Source organism: Haliotis asinina, chromosome 11 (assembly GCF_037392515.1).
Source record: "Haliotis asinina isolate JCU_RB_2024 chromosome 11, JCU_Hal_asi_v2, whole genome shotgun sequence".
Classification (NCBI taxonomy): domain Eukaryota; kingdom Metazoa; phylum Mollusca; class Gastropoda; order Lepetellida; family Haliotidae; genus Haliotis; species Haliotis asinina.
In genome coordinates this window covers 18336432-18355627 of record NC_090290.1, presented here as the reverse complement: position 1 = coordinate 18355627, position 19196 = coordinate 18336432, and the positions used below count along the sequence as shown (strand labels likewise).

Sequence of the window (19196 nt, the reverse complement as noted above, 5' to 3'; positions counted from 1 at the left end):
ATTTCTGAATTTGGCAATAAACAACAAATAACCCAACACAAGTGTCTAAATTCTAACAATCCTTGAAAGAAGACATGCATTTGGAACACTTTTACTAAAACATGCAGATCAAATCATGAAAAAATGATGTATAAATCACATAAAATTCAACCAGTTTCATGCAGGAAGTTGATAAATCGTAAATAAATCCATCAGTTTCATGCAAGTTCCTGTCAAAAAGGCATCAACATTTGTTGCCCAAAAGATTTTCTCCTTGAGGCAGAATTAAACGGTATATTCTGAAGCAATTATCATTTGGCTCCACCACGTCCATCTATGTAATCATGCAAGGCTTTGAATCATTGCTCTGGATAACAGCATTGCCTTCTTTAGTAGATCAGAATTAGACACAGAGAAAGAATCATTAGGATTCTGGATAATTGGCTTTTAACAAAAACAATGCAAGACTTTGAAACAAGACAGTCCGAGCATGCTATCTATCAGTCAAAGAAATGGAATTCTGATTGTATTTCATTGATTAGTTCTTCTTCAAGCATCAAAATCTTGAAACTTGGTTAATTAATGAAGTAATTAAAGCACAACATGATTGTTGTCACTCAATAGAATAATACAAAAATATGAAGAATAACCAATCAAAGTTGTCTAAGTTATCTCATATATTACCACTTGCATGATTTGTCCCTATGCATAAGGGGCATAAAGTCAGTTCTTAGCAACATGGGGTAGCCTGGTGGGATAAGTGTTCACTCGTCACACACAAGGCCCGGGTTTGATTCCACACATGAGTACAATGTGTGAAATCCATTTGTAGTGCCTCACGCCACAAGTTTGCTGAAATATTGCTAGAAGCAGCATAAAACCCAACTCACTCACTCACACATGGTTACAAAATCAAAATGTTTATGATTCTGCATTTTATTTGAAAATGTTAAAGTCAGTGACTTTTTTCAGTGCCATTTTAAACATATTTCAGTTACTGCACAATGCAGTTTAAGCACCGGCAACACATTTTTAACAAGACAATAGTACAACACTCTTTATGTTGCATTGTTCTTAACTCTGATCTAACCAAAACATATATATGTATACTATTGATATACATTATATTACTCATATATTACTCATTAACACACTTGCAAAAACAGATTGTCCGAGTGCTTCCACAGTTTGATGTACCATGGTAATGCTGACACAGAAATAGCATGGTACTGAGGTTAGTTTTACGCCACTTTTAGCAATATTCTAGCAACATCATGGTGGGGGACATGACATCATAGGCTACAGACTTTGTATCCATGTGGGGAATCGAACCTAGGTTTTTGGCATGATGAGTGAACACTTGAACCACTAGGCTACACCATCGGTCAAATTATCAACACTAGTTCAACCCGAAAATCCAAACAAGTGCAGATGCACTTTTTCTATGATCAGTTTTATTTTGAACAATTTTATATCTGATATTATCTCAATGTTGAAATTAAACCCAAACATCAAAGCGCACTCCGGTTCTTAGACCATACATTTTGACAGTTTGATTAATTGCGTCTGAAGCATCCATACTCATCATACATATTTTGACCTCAGCGAGACCTCTCAAAACAGTCTAACGCCTTCCATATCTGATCTCACAACTTTGGTCCTGAACTGCTTCAATTATTCAGAGTCCTCAAAAGTCAAATTAACCCTGATTGTGAAACCAAGTCAAACCTGTGGAAGTGTTTGATTAAACTTTTCCACTCTCGATCTGATAATCAAACAAATCATGTATGAGTAACTTTGGACTAACCAGGAAAAGGACTGGGCCCATCCATTTCATTCATCACGCTGATCTGTTGGGAGTCATTACATCTGACACGGCAATAACATAATGGTTCCACTGGTCCTAAAAATACACACGTTGTCAGTGCACATGAGTATTACTACTATATTTACCTTTCAGAGAGAGTAAGTAAGTGCATGAGTGCCCATGAGTGAGTGAGTGAGTGAGTGAGTGCAAGAGTGAGTGAGTGAGAGGTGGATGGCAAGATAGTTCCACTCTCCTTAGAATAGATGTACATTTTCAATAAATATGGGTATTTCTGCCATATGTAACTTTCATAGTGAGTGAGTTGGTTAGAGGTTGAGTGTATGAGAGAGTGAGTGAGAGTGAGAGAGAGTGAATGAGTGGGTGTGTGCTGTTTGAAGTTGATAAAGGGTGAGTGTATGAGTGAGAAAGAGAAGAATGAATGAGTGGGTGAGTGCTTTTTGAAGTTGGAAAGAGGGTGAGCGTATGAGTGAGTGAAAGAGAAAGTGAATGATTGAGAATGAATGAGAGAGTGAGTGCTGTTTGAAGTTGGTGAGAAAGTGAGTGTATGAGTGAGAGAAGAATGAATGAGTGGGTGAGTGAGTGCTGTTTGAAGTTGGTGAGGTGAGTGTATGAGTGAGAGAAGAATGAATGAGAGTGCTGTTTGAATTTGTGAGAAGGTGAGTATGAGTGAGAGAGAAGAATGAATGAGTGGGTGAGTGAGTGAGTGCTGTTTGAAGTTGGTGAGAGGGTGAGACAATGAATGAATGAGTGAGATTGAGTCAGCCAGTGAGCATAATACCCCATTCAGACACAGTTAAAAGAATTGGATCCTGCCATCCAAAGTAACAAGAAGAACCATCTTTTGTGAGAGTGGTTTATATGATAAAACACTATTCTAGGAATATCACAATGTAGGAATAAAGCCAGAAGGGACGCAAGTCTCAGATTCAGTAAGTGAGTTTGTATGGATTTATGCCGCTTTTAGCAATATTCCATCAATATCATGACAAAGGGACACCACAAATGGGCTTCTTACACTGTACCCATGTGGGAAATCAAACATGAATCTTTGCTGTGACAAGCAAACACTTCAACCACCAGGTTACCCCATTGTCCCCTCATATTTAGACTTGCACCACTTTGGCATGTCTCAGATTTAAAGTTCCCTCACTTTGCAGTGGCTCACAAACACAAACATCACTGAAAATCCATAAAACATAAGCAAAGTAAACTGGGATTCAAACCCATGATCACTGATTTCTGGCATACAAAAGGGAGGCGACTCTGTAAAGGCAATGCAGTTTTTTTTACCACTCACATCCCTACAGGACACACAGCCGAGTGAAACATTACAAAAACACAAAATATGTAACTAGCAACTTCAGTACCTCATAATATCCCTCTGAAACTCCTTTTCTAGGTTTTTGTCTAGTTGCACCACAGCTTCCGTTCCCATCCTACTGGTCTGAAATTTGTGGCATGAACTGTAATTGGCTGGGCTTCAATACTGAAAGCGGCCATTTTCTGCCATACCACAAATTACCATCTTTCAAAGACTGAAAAAATGCTTTCGAAAAAAGCATCTACCCTATAATTTGGATGGTCAGAACTAAGAACGCAGCTGTTTAGCAGAGCGCCAGGCCTGGCAATCAGCTGGATTATACAGAAGGCGTCCCTCATTACAACCATACTGAGGCCAGTCTGATCACATGATTAGTCTGCATCTGCAGAAGAAAAATATAAATCCAGTTTCGTGGGGAACATTTGGAAAAAGAAGCAGTAGGTCAGAAAATTTTGCACATGATGCTGTAGAGCAGTATGATTTCTGTTAGAATGGTTAGCCTGTTCTTTTCAGTACAGCAGCAATGGTGAGTGAGTGGTCAGTTTTGTTTGAGGAGTTAAGTTTTACGCCCCTTTTAGCCATATTCCATCAATATCACAGCAGAGGTCACCAGAAATAGGCTTTACACATTGTACCAATGTGGGAAATCAAACCTGGGTATTCAGTGAGTGGGTGAATAACCCCTGAGGGAGTGAGTGAGTATAGTTTTACTCCGCACACAACAATATTCCAGGCATATGGCGGTGGTCTGTAAATAATCGAGTGTGGACCAGACAACCCAGTGATCAAAAACATGCGCATCGATCTGCGGAACTGGGAACCGCTGACATGAGTCAACCAAGGCAATGAGCCTGACTATCCGATCCCGTAAGTCGCCTCTTACGACAAGCATAGTCGCTTTTTATGACAAGCATGACCTGGGTATTCAGCATGAAGAGCTAGTCACTAAACTACCTTACCAGCCGTATGGCAGCACTAAGTCATCATACTCCAGGTAACATGGTAAAATGTATAATTATATGACAGGCAGAATCCACTGACACAAGTCAGGTAGAACCCATTGTTACATTAATCCACACAGAATCAATAGATAGGTAGAATCCATGGATATAAGCCTAGGTAGAATCCATTGTTAAAAGAATCCACATGAAATCAATGGCTAGGACGGATCAGGTAGAATACACAGATATTACAAGCCAGGTAGAATCCATGGATATGACAAGCCAGGTAGAATACGTAGATATGACAGGTTAGGTATAATACACAGATATGACAAGCCAGGTAGAATACACAGATATGACAAAACAGGTAGAATACATGGATATGACAAAACAGGTAGAATACACAGATATAACAAAACAGGTAGAATACATGGATATGACAAGACAGGTAGAATACATGGACATGACAAGACAGGTAGAAGACATGGACATGACAAGCCAGGTAGAATCCAGAGAGATGAGATACCTCAACCTGAGGAAATCTAGACTTGCTTCATTTATGGCTTTAGTATTTTAGGGATGGTTCGACAGTAGGGTAAATACTGTGGTTCAGGTATTGTGAGACAGACTACATTTCAGGGAGGGCTGGGCAGTTGGGAACATTATGTGGTTCAGGGACTGTAAGACAGACTACATTTCAGGGAGGGCTGGGCAGTTGGGAACATAATGTGGTTCAGGGACTGTAAGACAGACTACATTTCAGGGAGGGCTGGGCAGTTGAGAACATAATGTGGTTCAGGGAATGTGAGACTGGCAAATCCTACTTCAGTACACCAGCCACGTAGTTGTGAGCCTCGCCTACAAAGATGGTAATCAAAAGCACTTTGCTGAGAGATGTTCTCACACTTTCCCCAGGGAGCTGAGACCAACACCTGACTGCCTCTGCCGTGTGGGTAATAACATCATGCACACACTGTCAATTCATCATTAAGAATTCCAATAATACACTGGCGCCATCCAACATGATAAGAACAACAGTCCAACAATGAAGGACAATATCATGCAAGACTGAATAAGAATTGATGATCTTGTTGAGTATCCTGCCAAATGTTTCACCATTGTAAAGTTATACCATACATTATGGCAAGGGAACTGTTGCTACAGAAATTCTGCCATCATTGCAGGAAACTCCCGAGGCATGAACACATGAAGGATTAAATGACATGAAATGAGGTTTAGTGTCACAGTTCAGGTAATTGAATTTATCTATCCATGTCAGTGAGTGTGTGCATGTGAGCATGCATGATTTTTTTAGTTTGCTACTGAGATACCATGAAATGGTCTAACATGGATACTCTATTCAGGCAGAGTAAACTTACATGGGGCATGTGATAGTCCCAGAACTAGTCATATGTCAGGCATCGCTCAAGGACTAGCCATGTGTCCAGCATCCCTCTAAGGGCTAGTCATGTGTCAGTCATCCCTCCAAAGACTATCCAAGTGACAGGCATCCCTCCAAGGGCTAGCCATGTGTCAGTCATCTCTCCAAGGGCTAGCCATGTGTCAGTCATCTCTCCAAGGACTAGCCATGTGTCAGTCATCCCTCCAAAGACTAGCCATGTGTCAGTCATCCCTCCAAGGACTATCCAAGTGACAGGCATCCCTCCAAGGGCTAGCCATGTGTCAGTCATCTCTCCGAGGACTAGCCATGTGTCAGGCATCAGTCCAAGGACTAGTCATGTATCAAGTGTCCCTTTAATGACTAGCCATGTATCAGATATCCCTCGAAAGACTAGCCTGGTGTCAGATATCCCTCCAAGGACTAGATATGTGTAAGGTGTGATTGAATTATGGTTGCTTGAGTTATGGTTGAGTTAAGAGTGTCAGGTCCGACAAATTAGCTATACCAACCAACATCAAACTAACTATGTCAGTATTAGCAGGCAACTTCAGTATAACTGCAGTAATGACATTATCATCATACAAAGACTGTGGATTGATGTTGTCTAGCAGTGGATGTCTATAGTCTGTTTACAGTGAAAACGTACCAATGAATTACACTTTGAAAAGAAGTGAGTGAGTGAGTGAGTTTAGTTTTACGCCGCTTTTAGCAATATTCCAGCAATATCACGGCGGGGGACACCAGAAAATGGGCTTCACACATTGTACCCATGTGGGGAATCGAACGCGGGTCTTCGGCGTGACGAGCGAACGCTTTAACCACTAGGCTACCCCACTGCCCCTTGAAAAGAAGTAAATAAAATAGAGCAGACTAAAGATTGAGAATCCACACATTAAATGAAATACTGATAACAAGTAGGGCTGGTCGAAGTTAATGCTTGTCATGTACTGCATGTGCATTTGTTTCACTGTTCCAACTGCTGCGCTTATCTTCCTGTAATACAAACCAATAATAACGATTTAGAACTATAATCGGTTATTAAACAGCTCTTATCCTAAGTTGGATTAAATTTTGAGAGTTTACTTTTCATTTGGCAAAATAAAATTACAAGGATTTCCAAACCTGATTTCACTTTATGTGATTTACTTCTTTGTTTAAAGTGAAATTTATTGGTAAGTTTTCACCGCAAATAGACTACAGCAGGGACCATAAAATTTACAAGACACTGTCAGTGTATGATGTGAAATAACATTTTACTTCAGCCTTGTATAACAGAAACAACCCTTGAGATCTATCTGTCTTACCCAATGTAAAGAAAACTGACAGCACTTGGTGCCTACTGGTTCAACCAATGTACCCTACATATAACATCTGCTCAGTTGTTACGTAAGCAGGTTACTCTCATTTTCATGTCTTTACAAATGAGCCAAAACGATTTGTTCAGTCTTGTCAGAGTGCCATATCAAGCAATTCCACTCTCTTCTTACGAGCTCTGAAGAGACACAAGACTCCCAAAGGAACATTTCCTTGAACTTAACAAGCAGTTTGGGTTCTTCAAAATGCACCAGACTTCTTACACATCACTAGCCAATATCCATTTAATGGTCAGATTCTCTGGAACATACGTCAGACAAATACATCCGTCACATGACAGGATGGCAGCTCATTGCTGAAACTCTGTCTCGTTATTCTTGCCCTGACAAAGGAGATACATTTCTTCACTGAAGCACGAACTTCTGTCAAATTGGAATGAAAAAAATGCATCAGAATGATAAAAATAACTCATGGATGTGCCAATTTGAGTCTAGTAAAATACTTGTGCAACAAAGCAGACGTCTTCCTTGTAAGAAAATTACAAGGATTTCTGGGCCAGAAATATATGTACAAAATATTTTGTCCACTTTGTCACAAAATCACTCATGACTGAATATCATCTCAAGTGACAAACTATTACCATTTAGCTTAAAACCTCACTCATAATTTTGGGGGTTAACATGTTCGGATGATTAATGTTTGGTATGACAAGCATCCATTTTTCATATTCAATGTCAAGGTTGTCTTATTAACAAGAGCTATCTTTCCATGGTTGTGGTCTGTCAAAAAGCTGGTCACTTGGCAACTGAGATTAACATTGGTAGAAAAACTTAAACAGAGAAGGGTAAGAGGTTATATATACACAACAGATTCAACAATTCTTGCATTAAAGTAAACTTGAGTAATCATCCAGAGTGAGTGAGTGAGTGAGTGAGTTTAGTTTTACGTCGCACTTAGCAATATTCCAGCTATATGGCGACGGTCTGTAAATAATCGAGTCTGAACCAGACAATCCAGTGATCAACAACATGAGCATCGATCTGCGCAATGGGGAACCGATGACATGTGTCAACCAAGTCAGCTAGTCTGACCACCCGATCCCGTTAGTCGCCTCTTACGACAAGCCTAGTCACCGTTTATGGCAAGCATGGGTTGCTGAAGGCCTATTCTACCCCGGGACCTTCACGGGTCTAATCATCCAGAAACTGTAAAGAAACATTTAACTCTTACATTATTAATACGTGTGACAAGGAAGCTTAATGGTTTAAATGATCTCTCATCTTGCTGAAATCCGGGTTTGATGCCGGCTACAATGTGGTGAACTCATTCCTGGAGTTCACGGCAGTGATATTGCGGGAATATTGCTAAAAGGGGCACAAAACCATACAGAGGGCAAAGGATCTTTACAATAATCACTGAATTATCTACCCCAACCATAAGTGCATTAACATGTAGGAATGCAAAGAGTCTAACACAAGAGACCTGCAAAAATCATGACTGCACCTAGCAAGTCTAAATTAATTGCCGGTGTTTGTCAGCTTGAATTTATATTTCAATAACCTGTGCTTGTTAGTGGTGACTAACAAGATCAGTTGTTCACTCACTGACTGGGTTGACACATATCAATGTATGTCGTAGAATGATCGTCATGCTGTCAATCACTGAATTGTCTTGTTCAAACTCAATTATTTACTGGCTGCCACCATATATAATAACAAACAAACCAACAAATTCTTTATTCGCTTGCTCTTGCTTGAACCTCCTGACACCAACCTCCATGCAATAACCATACCCTATTAACCTGAAGACACATGCATCATGAAAGCGGCAAATTTTACGCTTATTTACCCAAGAAAGTTGCAGGGAGATGCAGTGTGTCAGATTAATTCATTTATAGATGACTCTGTCGACCTGAGATTCTTTAGCGATACTGTTCTCCTGCACGATATGCTCATTACAACTTTCTGCTCTGATTGACTGGTATGCTAATGTTCTGCACCCAGTGGAAGGGTAGAGACAGCGCTGTCACCAGGGAAGGAATAGGGGACAGACATCAACCAAAGAACATGAGGATTCTGAAAATGAACAAGGGATCAAATGATATGTCACACTGGGTGATGTTCATCTGGCTGTTGTGCACCGGTTGACAGAATAAAGGGCAGTGACAGGATGCTAGGCAATCAAAGGTTCTTCTACATGCTTGAAGCCTCTGGAGTGAGTGAGTGGGTGAGTGGGTGGGTGGGTGGGTGGGTGGGTGAGTCAGTCAGTCAGTCAGTCAGTCAGTCAGTCTTACACCTTTTCAAATGTAATCCTGTGGTGAGTCTCATGTTTTCTTGAAATACACTCCAGTTATCACAGCATGCCAGAAATCCCCAGTTGATGCAGGTTTTCAAGGTTTTCAATTTTCCAGCAAGATCATGGATGGGGACACCAGAAACGTGATTCACTCATTGTGTTCATGTGGGGAATGGAACCCAGGTCTTTGGCGCAATGAAACAAACCTTGAAGTCTGTATACACATAAGCCAAAGGGATGGAACTCCGTACACCAACTTACATCTCCTCAAAAACCCTGGTCATTTGTAGCCCCAAAACATGTAAGATCACAGATTTTCCAAATATAGACTCTGTGCACAACCTCCAGCTCTAAGCCATGTAAATGTCAGTAAATACGCCAAGATAAAATAAATTATAAACTCTTTTATTATTGGTGTTAAACTTAACTTCTTATGGCTTAGTGAAGGCAACTTGTATTTCTATGGAAACAAGAATTAACGATGGGAATTTAGATACTTAGTCTTTGAAAATAAATATGTTCGAAAAGAAAAAGCATCTACATTCCTAAAGAAAAGGACCTTTTCTCAGATGTAAGCTCAGTAGCAAAAGCAGTGAAAATCTAGACATGCTTCACTTACAGTAATATCTATCTCTTTAAGAGTTGGCCATAAGGGTTACAGGTTTGTGAGACAGACAACATTACTGTATTTAACTAAATACTTCAGAAATTTAAGAAAACACAAATTTAAACAAATATTCCTGATTTGATAACGGGACAAAAAAAACACTTGTGTAATTTTAACAGAAAAGACATTATCGCACGTTATAGACAACTGCACAGAATGCAATGGAACAATACCTCTGGTTTTAAGAAAATATCAACTTTATAACTTAATCTAATATTAAATTAATTTTAAATTGTTTTCCCAATTTTCCTGTCAAGAGCACTTAACTAGGAATACTGGATAAATCCCAATAGATACATCTCACTCACTCATTACCAGAGGGAACAAAAAGACAAGGTTTGATAAAGGAAAATTTTATCAAATATCTTCTTTAATATGCCATACATTAACATTCAATAAATGTTTATGTAATTCCAGAATTCCTTAGACATCTTAAATGATGGATATTGGAAAACACTGCCATTTCTGGTGCCATGCTTTGGATGATTGCTGTCATTGAATTACTCTAACCGAGCAACAAATCTCTCATATCTGTTACGTTCATGATGGTTTATAAAGTTCTTTAACAAAGAATTGAACATAAATATTCACAAACCTTCTTTTAGAAACATTTGTGTAGCAAAATATGGTAACAATATTTCATTTTCACTTTCAAACCTCATATTTGCAATATCCCCTTAAAATGATGAGGCAACAGAAATAGGCTTTACAAATTGTACCCATGAGGGGAATTTAAAACCTAAATCCCTAGGCAACCCTTTGGCCCATTGGCATTGCGGCAAATAAGCCCTTCTTTTGTAGCTAGCATTTTGTAAAAAGCACTAGTTACACTGGGCTTATGAGTGAGTGAGTGAGTTCAGTTTTACGCCTCACTCAGCAATATTCCAGCTATATGGCGGCGGTCTGAAAATAATCAAGTTTGGACCAGACAATCCAGTGATCAACAGTATGAGCATTGATCTGCGCGATTGGAAACTGATGACATGTGTCAACAGAGTCAGTGAGCCTCACCACCCGATCCCGTTAGTCACCTCATACAACAAGCATAGTCACCTTTTATGGCACTGGACTTATGGATCATGGGTGTCTTTATGATCAATGAAACCTCTTAAAACTGTGAGTGAGTGAGTGAGTGAGTGAGTGAGTGAGTGAGTGAGTGAGTTTTAGCAATATTCCAGCAATATCTCAGAGGGAAACACCTGAAATGGGCTTCATATGTTGTACCCATGACAGGAATCAAACCAAGCACTTCAGTGTGATGAGAGAACGCTTAAGCCACAATGCTACCCCCTGCACCTGAAGCCATAGCACCTGGGAATATGCATGATAATGACATCATTGTAAAGTGGCATGTACTGTGGGTTCATTGTACTGAGATATCCAGACAATCATAATACTGAAATCAATATTCTACAACAGAATTTAAAATAAGCTTAATTGTTATGTATGCATTATAATTTGTTTGATTGTTGTTTAACACTGCACTCAGCCATACTGCAGCTATATAGTTGCGTTCTGTAAAATCAGTCCAGTGATCAACAGTATGAGCATCAATGTATACAGTTAGTTATGATGACATATATCAACCAAGTGAATAACCCCATCAGATGCTCTTTTGACAAAGCATGATTGCAGAAGAACAATTCTGTATTCTTGCATTATCATGACGTCACTGTGACGAGAAAAGTAGTTCAAGAACACTATAAATAGGCATGTATTATAATGTGATCTCCATAATGATATATAAATCTTACACTGGTCACTGTAATCAGACATTAACCATGATATACATCAAGGGATAGAAACCTTTCAAGATTTCCCACTAGCCCACATGACAAGTGAGTGGACAATAATTAGTGGTCCTGTTTGTATTTCACCGGTCCAAAATAATATTCATACATGCATGCAACTATCAATACCAGCTTCCAGGACCACTGCAAATTTGGTGGTCCTAATGAATTTTTACTAGTCAGGGACCAAAGGACCATTGTAAGTTTTCACAGTGCTTATCAGATACTGTTCCACTGCATTTGGAAACAGGCAGATAGGCAAATGTGAACACGATTGACAATGTATGTTTTATGCACAGTGAAAGCATTCATGAAAGACATGGCCTGTTGTATTGCCCCACACATGATTAAGTACGTGAAAGTTTATATGAAAATGTCAGTTTAAGCTATCTAAACTTCTTAAATCTCTGTGATGATGACAAATTAGTTTTAAATTTTAAACACCATGCACATTTTACTTAGTGTTTGCCATACTTTAGTTTGCCAGTTGGCCATCAGGGCATGCTGCTGCCAGCAGGCTTTATAATATACAGGCCCTGAATGAAATTTGCAGGCCCCTTTTGTCTTGCCAGTAAAAACAAAATAGACTACATTGTACATAGTTTCACATTGCTTCTACAAAATCTGTTAGCAAACCCTACGGTGCAGAGAGACGTTTTTATTTGTAAAAGACTGGTTACAGACATTCGTATACACAAAGCCCTCAAGTGCCAGGAAATGAAAGTAAGTTATCGTCACATGATGGATCATGAATCATTCTCAAACGTCAATAAAGAAAAAGAATAAGGGAAAGATTCCAGCAAAAAAACAGACAGGTAATTTACTGAAAGCTACAAAGGCCCGTATATATGTGATAACTGCCAGCCCAATACAGTAACAACCGGTGCTGGGCTTCCAGGCCGGCAATTATTTCGAACACTGATTTTACTGCCCAAACCTGCTTTTATGTCTTGCAAAAAGAACACATATTGTATATATAGAACATTTTGTATTATACATGATGGTACCATTATTGATTTTTGGAGTTTATAATACATTATGCGGTTGATTATATTATAGTTCCTCGAAGACTGGATCAATGTTTGGCTGTATCTTATCAGTATGTTTATACATGCTCTTTTTTTTAAATGATTGTGTGACTTAATTAAATCATGTGTCTGCTATAATTTTATATCATAAGGATATTAATATATGAGCTATATAGGTCACATTGAGATCAATTTTACTATACAATGTATTATATCGCTTATATTATATCAGTCTAACAATGCATTGAATGGGGCCTTTGTGTGCCATTGACCTGTTCTTGCCAGTCCATTATATCTGGACTAACACTAACAGTAATAACAATACAACTAACAGCCATGTTTAGCAACGCTGTTACAAGCAGCTACTGGCCCTCAGCTTATCAAAAATCAATAAATGACCAATAAACTTACACATCTCCCAACAAAACTTTTAAGAAATATATTCTGAGCATGCCAGCTTGCATATTAAAATTCATACACTATAACCTTGTGTGAGTATTTGTGATAAACTGCATACTGTCAAGGAAATTTCATATAGATTGTTTTTTTGAGTGAGTAAGTGTGTTTATTTTTATGCCGAACTCAGCAAATATTCAAGCTATATAGCAGCAGTCTGTAAATAATTGAGTTTGGACCTGACAAACCAGTGATCAACATTATGATCATTTATCTGAGCGTAGGGAAACTGATGACATTGGTTGTCAACAAAGTCCCCAAGCCTGACCACACGATTCCGATAGTTGTCTCTTACTACAATAATAGTTGCCTTTTATGGCAAGCATGTTTTGGCGAAAACCTATTCTACCCCGGATCTTCATGGATTTATGTTTGTTAAAAATATGGGTATAGTGTAATATTGCAAGTTTAGAACTAGCTGTCTTTCATACTGTGCGACTCTGAATCTTGCAATCTGACATTGAGGAAGGTCCCACTGAAGTCATAAATATATTCTTCCTGACCACACTTTCTGGCTAGTGAACAGTATTAGCTGCCTAACAGTTAAAGATCTCCACCAGGTTTTATCGTAACCACGGACTCGTACATCAGTATCACATGTGCAAAGTTCCAGTCAATTACAATTCCAGTATTTGACAAGAATGAAAGACAGCAAAAGAAAATTTGTTAGGGTGAGTAACATAAGAGATAAATCAAAGATAAAGTTACGAACCCTATAATACTTCTGAAATTAGTCGGGGGAATGTCACACAATCTATGTAATTGAAATTTCACGTTCACAAGTCACTATTCGTGTCACTCCCTGTCAATCTTCTGTAAAAGAAATACTCTAATAGTCACACAATCAGTTATTCCATAATGGCATGTGAAATTCTGAAATGGCAATAACTGTTACAGCTAGTTTTGAGAAAACATCTACTGCAATGATTAACTCCTTCCACTCCTTAACAAACAAACACAATCAGCAGCAGTGAACAGGCTGGACCCATCAGAGAATAACTAGTTAAGTATCATAATTAATTCTGTTTAATTAATTTAATGAATGGTAAAGTAATTTTGTAAATACTGATAAAATATGGCAATAACTGTTCGGCAAACAGTATATGTACAGAAGGTGTTGATCCATATAGAAAACAACACCTTCATCATACAAGCACCTGTAAATGCCACTTAAGTCAGTTATCTGATATTGGGCAGATGGTCAGTATATTCAACATATAAATTAGTCGTTCCAATGATAGACCTAAGTAATATGAGAAGCTATTTTCAATAGATACTGTAAGATTAAAAACACTTTTCACTGAAACTGAAAACAGTTTCAAAGTATATGGACCAATTATTACATGTATCCAATTAATTACATGACACTTCTAAATGGGAAATAAGTATTGTCAGTAGTTACTGACATTGCATGAACAATTATTGTTGAGATACATCTGACGTGCAAAAAAACCCCGAAATATTGTTGTGAAAACTACATTTCCCTCCGTTCTCTAAGACCGTCATTGTCAGACACGCCCATTGTAACACCCCTCCATTAGGATACTTCTACCCTTGTGAACAAAACTTGCCACGAGTCAGTAAAGTTTGTGAGCGAGGTATCAAGCGAATTAAACAGGTAACTAGCATTGCTTAATCATAACCCGAACTGTATGTGCCAAACCCATGCCAGCTTCATCCCAAATCCCCAACAGGATCTAACTTAGACACAGAGGGAATTCCGACTGTTGTCACAACTTGTTGACGGTTCGATTGCTTCGTGGTGATCTAGTTCTAGTAACCAATTATCGATCCACTCAAGCGAATGCAAACACAGCGACAAATAAAAGTACTCACGTCGTTATATAAACTTTCAAAATCCGCCGGTTTGACTGTATGCAGACGCGCTTTAGTCGAGTCACGAATTCAGGGGTCTAAATTACTTCCGAGAGATTTCGTCTGTCACCACCAGGGGGCGATGACTCGACTTGTCATTGTTTTCTTTAGAAAGATTCACCCAGTGCACTTGGCGTTGAAAACGAACAGCTCTATCGACATAAATACCGGTAGTGCTGAAGGTGCGCTTCCTTACAGATTTGCCACATATTTTACATCAGGTAGTTTTAGATCTGTGAACATCACCTACCCCATTGTTTGACTGCGCAGAGACCATATAATGTCTTATTTTTGTGGTATGTACTTTGGGGTGTATTCTTAAAACATCTCGTTACTTTCAACTAGAGTTCGTTGGTACGAAAAGCCTTCAATCGTGAGAACTACGGCCTCGAGATCTGCCCATGTAGTCAACTATCACATGCTGGGGAAATCGGATAATTGTATCATCATTGACGGGAAACATGGCTGATGTTTTATATCGTTTGTAGTTCTTTAATCTTTTCTTTTAGAAAATAAACATTTCCATTGACTGGTCACTTGCAAGAACATTGAAAATTAAATATGTTCGACACAATTTAAGGAATTCATTAACACTAGGCTGCTGCGCTCTCAAAAAAGCATGCGACAAAGCATCCAAATTTGACAAATTTTATATTTGATTATTTTGATTGTGTTTTTTTAACGCAAAGATTCATATTTCTGCAGATATACCTATCTGTTCACGTAATGGATATTGCTTGACATCTTCACTTTTGTTATCGCCGTTTTATTGACTATGTACTTTAAATTATTCATACTGCTCTTCTTGTGTGCGATTCTCAATTCTCAGAATGTGTACTGAGCATTCAATCACGCAGGCTTGTGAAAGAGACTTTGATGCGTTGAGGAGTTAAATATTGAAAGCAAGGGAAACTAACAAAGACGAATATAACTTTTGTCATTTCCATTGATTAATTGCGATCTGGGAAATTGGTTTAGGACCTGGAATGATCATCAAAGCTGGCAAAAACACAAGGTAATGAAGAAGGGCTTTTTCGGTGGAGTTTTTGTTCGTGATCATATGGTTACTTCAATACGCTTGGGAGCAGTAGTGAGTGTCGTTATAGAACGAATTAGTTTTATATGTATGTATATGTTACAAAGTAGAACGCTGCATGGAAGCAATGTGGTTTTGAGATTTGGTATATTTCGCTGAAACACAGCAGATGTTGCGGGCTAGATTTCTATTTTGCCAGATCTGTCAAATGGCGTGTGTGAGAAAGAGTGAGTGAATGAGAATGGTTTTACGCTGCATGGTAGTAGCATTTTAATACGAGGATAACCAAGAAATGTGCAAAATCAAACCCATGTGCTCTCCGTGGCGAGCGAACACTTTAACCACTGGGCTTCTTCACCGCCCCTTCCTCTGTCTCTCTCTGACCCGTGAAGGTCCCTGTGTAGGATAGGCCTTCAGCAACCCATGCTTGCCATAAAAGGTGACTATGCTTGTCGTAAGAGGCGACTAACGGGATCGGGTGGTCAGACTAGCTGACTTGGTTGACACATGTCATCGGTTCCCCATTGCGCAGATCAATGCTCATGTTATTGATCACTGGATTGTCTGGTCCAGACTCGATTATTTACAGACCGTCGCCATATAGCTGGAATATTGCTAAGTGCGACGTAAAACTAAACTCACTCACTCACTGTCTCTCTCTCTCTCTCTCTCTCTCTCTCTCTCTCTCTGTGTGTGTGTGTGTGTGTGTGTGTTTAGACCCCTGTTTTAGCATGTGGAACACTATAAATGGGCTCCACACAATATAACCAGTTGGGGAATCGAACCCGAGTATCTTCTCCGTGATCAGCGAACACAGTAACGTCTTGGCTACCCACCCCCACAGCCACCAGCTCCTCCGTGCCTCTTTGTGTTTGTGTTTAAGAGTGTGTAGGAGCGGGGCTGCTCGACTGAGTGTGGGTGAGGCGAACCAGTGGTCGATATCATGAGTATCGATTTACACCGTGAGATAACACGTTACATCCATCCGAGTGATCAGAATAAAAACAGGCCTTGACACAATGCTTTGATCTTGCAATAGTGCGACTGTCGGCAGTAGCTGAAGATGACACGTTCTTACACATGGCATTGATCGGTCTGAAAACAGACATGGTTCGATGTGCCACTCTATGTAGTCGATCTCTGTGTATTGTAGGCTTTACAATGATCGCGATGGTAAGGTCTGTGTTGGTACAGCGGAATGGGTCGCTATTTGTGGGTCCACCGGCACTGTATTGTATCCTTATCGTCGTCATGGAAACGTTCTCAGAGCGTCAACAAGCGCCACTTCTTCATCAATTGCTAGACAGACCGTCATTGTATTTACTACAAATATACACAATCACACATATACATCAATCACATTTTCTAAAACTGTTATAAAGGTACGGTCTCTTCGTCTCCATCTCTCCATCGTCGCGGTTGTCTTGCGGAGTTGTCTCCCTTAGGTGAGGCGGGAACCTATGTTCGAGGTTCAAGTACTGTAATCGTCCTGTTTGTCTTAGTCAGAACCCACAATATTGATTTTAATATGTATTATATCTGAACAAGTCGGAGAGAGTGATATATTTACGAAATGACTCCACGATAATTATTCACCAGCCAATTAGGGGCTAGTGACCCCGGAGGTTTACTGTCCGAATGGATATTTACTAGACACGAACTAGCGGGTCATGGGTATTTCGCATATTCTGTGGTAGTAGTAGCAGCAGCAGTAGCAACATTAGGTGTAGTAACAGTTTTACGCTGCATTCAGCAACATTCCAGCTATATGGCGTTTTCTTTTAAAAATTATCAACTCTGGACCAGGCAACCCAGTGATCAACAGCATGATCATCGATCTGCGCAACTGGGAAACGATGACATATGTCAGCCAAGTCAGCGAGTCTGACCACCCGATTCCGTTAGTCGCCTCTTACGACAAGCATAGTCGCATTTTATGGCAAGCATGGATTGCTGAAGGCCTGTTCTACCCCGGACCTTCAAGTAGTAGTAGTAGTAGTAGTAGTAGTAGTAGTAGTAGTAGTAGTAGTAGTAGTAGTAGTTTGTTTAACTCCGTTACGTCTATATATTTCACCACAGTATTCAGTGTGGCTGTTTGTCTGGGATACATATCTATACAAGCTGCATCACCGGGCATCGCTCGACCACGCTACAGCAGATATGCTACTGAAAGCGACATCAGTCACACAGATTAACGTTCATATAAACACACTACCAACAACCGATCGTGAGCTGGAATGCGCCGGAAAGCGCACGTTAAATTTCCAAATCATTATCAACGACCTTCACCTACATCAGAAAAGTTAAAACATGAACACTTAATTGTTTGACTGCATCAGTCTCCCATTAGAAAAGGACGAGAATTCCTCGAGGTTGTCATTAACACATGGGCCGTTTGTTTGCGCTCCGACACGCGGTGCGTAAACATGTAAGTCTGTACTTGGAAGAGAACTAGTCCCTTTGTTCATGCATACACCATCCGGCGTAATCAGAACCTTACTATCATTCTAGTGTTAAAAAACGCCTCCGTGGTATAGTGGTTAGAGTGTCTTCGGGTTCGATCTCCAGCAGTGTCATATCAAAATATGTTTGAAATGGGCGTTTCTTTCATACAGACCCTGAAGCAAATACATCCAAGAAAGCTCTCGCAAGCCTAGAAAATGTGGCAAGATTTCCAAAGTGAAGAGTCTCAGGGCTCCCTTTCATCACATGCACGCACGCACTTAATATGAACTTTTTTTCTGTAAAATATATTCTTTCCAGAGTCTAGTTGTTAATCTAACCTAACGGCGTTGCATGGTATCTCAGAAAGCTTGCACTATAAAACCGGCTTAAGTCTGGGGTAGCACACGCAGCCACACATACCCACGCATGTACGTCGTCATATGAGTGAAATATTCTTAAGTACGACGTTATACCCTTTTCACCTCACCTCAACTCACCTCACCTTGCCTCCACCTCACCTCACCTCAGTTCTGAAAAGACTCCTTTAACGGTCATAATTATGTATTCATTGTATTCTCGTCGTGAGTAGCCACGTCACGTGACCTTATTGCGAGCTGACGTCAGTGACAAATGGACATTTACTTTTGAAAAAAGCGACATTAACCTGAATTAAAAGTTTAAATATGCCTGTTCAGATATATACTTCCGGTTGATTGTCACCCGTGAAGATCCGGGTAAAGCATTGGCCCTCGGTCTTCAAAAGCGACTAATGGGATCAGGCGTTCTGACATGGTTGACTCATGTTGACGCGTCCCAGTT

At 39.6% G+C, this 19196-nt stretch overlaps 1 protein-coding gene across 2 annotated transcripts in view; it reads right to left on the bottom strand.

Annotated features, from left to right (window-relative positions):
- The window catches only part of LOC137255974 (polypeptide N-acetylgalactosaminyltransferase 5-like), a 320337-nt gene extending 305362 nt beyond the window's left edge, over window positions 1-14975 (bottom strand). Inside the window, exon 1 of one of the 2 annotated variants that reach the window (XM_067793598.1) lies at window positions 14858-14975. The gene's annotated coding sequence lies outside the window, so the exon portion shown is untranslated. The remainder of the gene's footprint in view (window positions 1-14857) is intronic. The other variant, XM_067793603.1, reaches the window with a different exon arrangement.
- Window positions 14976-19196: the final 4221 nt, after the last annotated feature.